Genomic DNA, 5,266 nt, shown 5'->3' with positions numbered 1-5,266 from the left:
CAACTATCAAATGTACGATGACGAGGGTGAAGGGTGCTTTGATGGAGGCCCCCAGGGAGCCCATTTGTTGCCCGCGATGTTGGGGGAGGGGGTACTGCTACGTTGAGGTAGAGGAGGTCGAGGAGCAATTGTTGGAGTCGGAGGGGGGGTGCAGCGTCAGTCGAAAGGGGGGCACAGCGTCAGTCGGAGGGGCCCCGTCATTCACCAGCACGGGAGCGATTTATAGGTGGAGGGGGGGTGGCAAGGTTGTGCCACCCGCCACCTGGGGGGCTGCATGCCCCCCATCTTCCACACATTACACACACACACACTCTCTCTCTCTCCCCACCATGCACATGGTAGGGGGAGAGAGAGGGAGAGATAAAAAAATTTTGAAAAAAAATAAAAGGGGGGGGAGAGTTCTTATGGGGGGCATGGGGGGAGGAGAAATGTTACATGAGTGGTCAATATAAAAAATATAAAAGCCAATATTGACAAAATACTCTTTGATCTTGTTAGACCATACTCTAGGTGCTTGTTTCATTCCATAGAGTGCTTTTTTATGTGGGATACTCTAAATCCTCATAACCTGCTAGTTGCTCCATATACTCCTCTTCTTGTAATTCACTATGCAAGAAGGCATTCTTGACATCCATTTGTTGCAAATTCCAACCTTTGGCTGTTGCCAAAGCAATCACATATCTAATAGTTACCATTCTAGTAACTAGACTGAATGTCTCTTTATAATCTATGCCATATGTTTGAGCATAGCCTTTTTTAATCAGCCTAGTCTTATACTTGCTAACAGAACCATCTACATTATGCTTGATTTTGTAAACCCACTTAAAACTAATAGCTTTCTTCCTTAGGAAATGATACTAGATCCAAAGTCTTATTAGCTTCTAATGTAGCCATCTCCTCATCCATTGTTGTGTAATGTTCCCCTCCCCCCCCCAATGACCCTCGTGCTCCCCCCCATGTCTTTCCCATAAGAACCCCCCCTGGCTGTGACCAGAAGAACCCCCTCCCCCGTGAACAGAAAGAGAGAAGGGAGAGAGAGAGAGAGAGAGAGAGAGAGAGAGAGAGAGAGAGAGAGAGAGAGAGAGAGAGAGAGAGAGAGAAGAGAGAAGAAGAAGAAGAGGTAGAGGGAGAGAGAGAGAGAGAGAAGAAAGAAGAAGAAGAAGAGGTAGAAGGGGAGAAGAGAGAAGAAGAAGAAGAAGAAGAAGAGGTAGAAGGAGAGAAGAGAGAAGAGAGAAGGAGAAGAGGAAGAGGAGAGGGAGAGAAGAAGAGAAGGAGAGAGAGAAGAGAAGATGGAGAAGAAGAGAAAAAGAAGTAGAAGAGGAAGAGGAGAGGGAGAGAACAAGAGAAGAGAGAGAAGAGGAAGAAGGAAGAGAGGGAAGGAGAAGAAGAGAGAGAGAGAGAGAAGAGAAGAAGGGAGAGAGGAAAGGAGAAGAAGAGAAAAAGAAGTAGAAGAAAAAGAGAGAGAAAGAGAAGAGAAGAAGGGAGAGAGGGAAGGAGAAGAAGAGAAAAAGAAGTAGAAGAGGAAGAGGAGAGAGAGGAGAAGAAGAAGGAGAGGAAGAGGGAGAGAGAGAAGGAGAAAAAGAAGAGAAGAAGAAGAAGAAGAGGGAGAGAGAGGAGAAGAAGAAGGAGAGGAAGAGGGAGAGAGAGAGGAGAAGAGGAAGGAGAAGAAGAGGGAGAGAGAGAAGGAGAAGAAGAAGAAGAAGAAGAAGAAGAAGAAGAAGAGAGAGAGAGAGAGAAGAGGGAGAGAGAAGAGAAGAAGAAGGAGAAGAAGAGGGAGAGAGAGAAGGAGAATAAGAGGGAGAGAGAGGAGAAGAAGAAGAAGAAGGTGAGAAAGAAGAGAACTCGAAGAGAAATCAGAAGGTCAATCACAAAGACTCGTTCGCGGTCATCAAGAAATCCCCTCGAAAATGGTGTCCTCTAACCCTCCCACTATTCTTATTGCTCTTACTTAAAGTGCATGATTATGAAAAGTCAGGTGCATGAGTTGCATGAAATATTGACTAGCATAGTACATGAAATATTGTTGCATGAAATATTGCAAATACGGGATGATTGCATGGGAGTCAAGTGGACAAATAGAATGGATTTCGCATGGATTGATGCACATGAAATGATAAGGTTTTCATAAATTTCTACATAAAATGATAGACCTTCGCGTAGAGCAATGTTTAAATTAACCAATAAAAATAACGATTTGCATCTGCATAAAAATTAAACACATGAAATGTTAGTTTCGGTTCATAGGATGCAATTTCTCCAATGGATAGATACCTAGAATTTCATAGACACAAGTCACATGAGATCTGGTGCATTAGGAATTAGTATTCATTGTTAGGTATGAAGAGAGTTAAAGGTCGTTTAGGATGTACTAATATATTAAACGCACCATGTGCATGATGGGTAAGTTTGATCGGAATATTCTGCATAGTACCACACTAAGAGAGATGGATGGGACGCATGCATCTAGACGGTATCCTAAAGGCCTAGGTGAAAAGTATTGCGTTGTCGTACTGCTGCGCATCCGAGCTGTGGAATCCACCAAAAAGTTTGTGTGTGTGACATTTGTTACTTTGTGCATACTTAGATGTTGTGCTTTGCTCTGCCTAAACGTTTTGCCTTCAGTTGGTTCATGTTCAATTTCACAGAAGAGATAAGTGCTGTTTGGGAGTGAATCTGATATTTGTTATAAACAATTTAGAAGGAGAATGGGCTCTAGATATGCAATGAATATGGTTTTCCCGAGCTTCTCAAGCTGTTTGCTTATGCTGAAGATACAAAAGGTGATGAGGTTTACACGGTCTATATTGTGGATACAAAGACAGGATGATCTCCATCGTCCTTTCAAGGCATGGACATGCTTGACTCAACAAGGTCACTTTGATATACTTTTCTATAGGTGCTGGCAATTGTTGCAGTGATAATGGGCCAAGTGCTGGTTCTTTTTTAGGAAGAGCTTTTCTTCTACAATCCGACTTTCTTCAAAGCCTAAGGGCAACTTATGCAGTCGATAATATGTCCAAACTGAGGAATGAGACTATCTTTTCAGACTTGAAATCATTTTCCAAAGATGATTGATAAGAAAAGGCATTTCATCTAGGAAGGTATAATGGCTTGCTTGCTGCCACTGCGTGGAACGAACTCTCTCTGTTTCTTAAGGCGAAACTCTTATCACAGGTACACTCTCATAAAAAGGAGTGATTAATATGTCAACAATGAGAGCAAAACCCTGTTCTGTAGCCCTCAAGCTTTGATTAAAAAAAAAGTCATTTGGAGCAACCAATCCACCTTCAAGGACAAAACTACTTGCACTTCCATAGGTTGAAGTTTGTCTACTGTTCACTTCTCTTCAGCTCTCTTATTCGGGAGGTCACTTTTGATCAGTTGAGTGCCATGCTTTTGACACTGGTGGATGCTTCAAGATGTAAAGCAGAGACTAGAAATATGAAGGCAAATCCAAGTGTTAAGACCAGGACTCAGCTCATGATAGAGAGAACAATTTTTAAGATCTTGTTGATGATTGTGATCGTTGCCAGTAAGATCTTGTTGGTGATTGTGATTGCTGCCAGTTGCATTAGAATGCAACTGTATAGTTGGAGGTGGATGAAATCAAACTTTTGTTCTCTCCTCAAAAAGAGTATAGAAATGAGGGCTAAGTAATAATTCAACTTCTTTCGGTGGTGACACACAGACAGATTTGGAGGATTAAGAGGAGAATTGTTAAGCTTTCTTAGATAATGAGGTGCCAATGTGCGCTTGTCTTACACTATTTCCAGATGGGGGTCTATTTTCAAACATTGTGCTCACAGGAATAGAGGGGAAAGGAAAAAGCAACGGAGGGAGAAAAAGCTAGGGAGGAACAAAGGAGGGCAGTTGTGACAATGAAGGGGGAGATGAAGTTGAAGACGAGGATGAGGCTGGGATGAACTTGAAAATGGCAAGAAGTCGAGGAAGGTGACGGGACAAAGACAAAGAGGAAGCTACAGCCGATGCTCTGTATACGATGATAAGAAGACGATGAAGAAGGAGCTGACTTGAAATATTTTATAGAAAGAGGATTGATTTGTGAAGCGGAATTACTGAGTCTTGAGGGTGGTGAACATAGAATTCTAGGGTCATTTGATTTGCATAAGGAGGTATGTCTAATAATGAATGTTTGTGGTACAATTTATACGTAGCATTGTAGGAGGATAAATCAAAGGTTCTGATTCAATCGATGGAGGTTCCACTCAGAGTGTATATCTTCCACTGGCAAGGTTCATTGAGTTTATGAGAGAGAGAATAGCAATGGTCTGAACATCTCTTTGTATTGATCCAAAGATTGCTGAAGCTCATGTGCGAGTCTTTATGGGGATGGCTTCCATCTGCTTATCCAACTCAAGGTTGCTCCTGTAGCTTTTGGCCATGGGTGTCAGTGGGGATCAGCATTTTGACACGAAACTCAGCCCCTTCCATGATGTCATCAATTCAGGCTGGTACTTGGATGCCAGAGACATTTGTGATGCCTTGGAGCTTGAGGTGGCACCATATTGTTTTGTTTGTCCAGCTTGTTGCTAAAGGACTACAGAAGCCAGATGAATGGCCTTAAGAGGTCCATCTGCTTGCACATATCTATATCTTTGATCTGAATAGTGCAAGGTTTTTATGGAAGCATACACTCCAGATCCGTCCAAAACTTGTTGCTGTGTGGGGAATTGGACAATGCATGTGGAAATATGACCATACTGGTGTTCATAATGCTCTTCAAAGCTACAACTGGAGTCCAACTGTTCAACTGATGATTGCGGCATTTTTAGTTTTTTTTCTTACAGAGGATTATTCACTGAAGATCTTGAAACTGCTATCCACAGCATATTCATTCATAAGTGTTAGTGATGCTGCAAATTTTTTGGGCATAACAGAGGGAGATGCCATTGCATGCACTACCAGGAGGGATGGATTTTGGATCCTGATGATGTTGCATGAGCTCTATTTTGAGCTCTTTTGGAGTGGAAGAGCTTGAGTTGCTTTTTTAGAAAGTTCAGAATGTTGCTGTTGTAGAGTTACCCTTTGATGCAACCATTCTTGGCTGGTTGCTACGCTTGCTGAAGAATAAAAAGATTTTTGTGGAGAAGACATGGAAGGCCCTCATTCTGAGCTTCCCATAATATCTTCTGCTTAAGTGACTGACTTGCTGGTACACACAGCCTTGTTCTATAGTAGACAAGTCCATTATTAATAGAGAATTCATGATACTTAGCCTGCAGCTTTTGGTTCTGATCTTTGATAG

General features: G+C 42.2%; 1 pseudogene; it reads left to right on the top strand.

Annotated features, from left to right (window-relative positions):
• Positions 1–4,401: 4,401 nt before the first annotated feature.
• LOC148019195 (COP9 signalosome complex subunit 8 pseudogene) lies at positions 4,402–4,962 on the top strand (annotated as a pseudogene).
• Positions 4,963–5,266: the final 304 nt, after the last annotated feature.

The sequence above is a fragment of the Lygodium microphyllum genome, chromosome 20 (assembly GCF_053477565.2).
Source record: "Lygodium microphyllum isolate KBCC chromosome 20, Lygodium_microphyllum_v1.1.10, whole genome shotgun sequence".
Classification (NCBI taxonomy): domain Eukaryota; kingdom Viridiplantae; phylum Streptophyta; class Polypodiopsida; order Schizaeales; family Lygodiaceae; genus Lygodium; species Lygodium microphyllum.
This window is presented reverse-complemented; position numbering and strand designations above follow the sequence as displayed.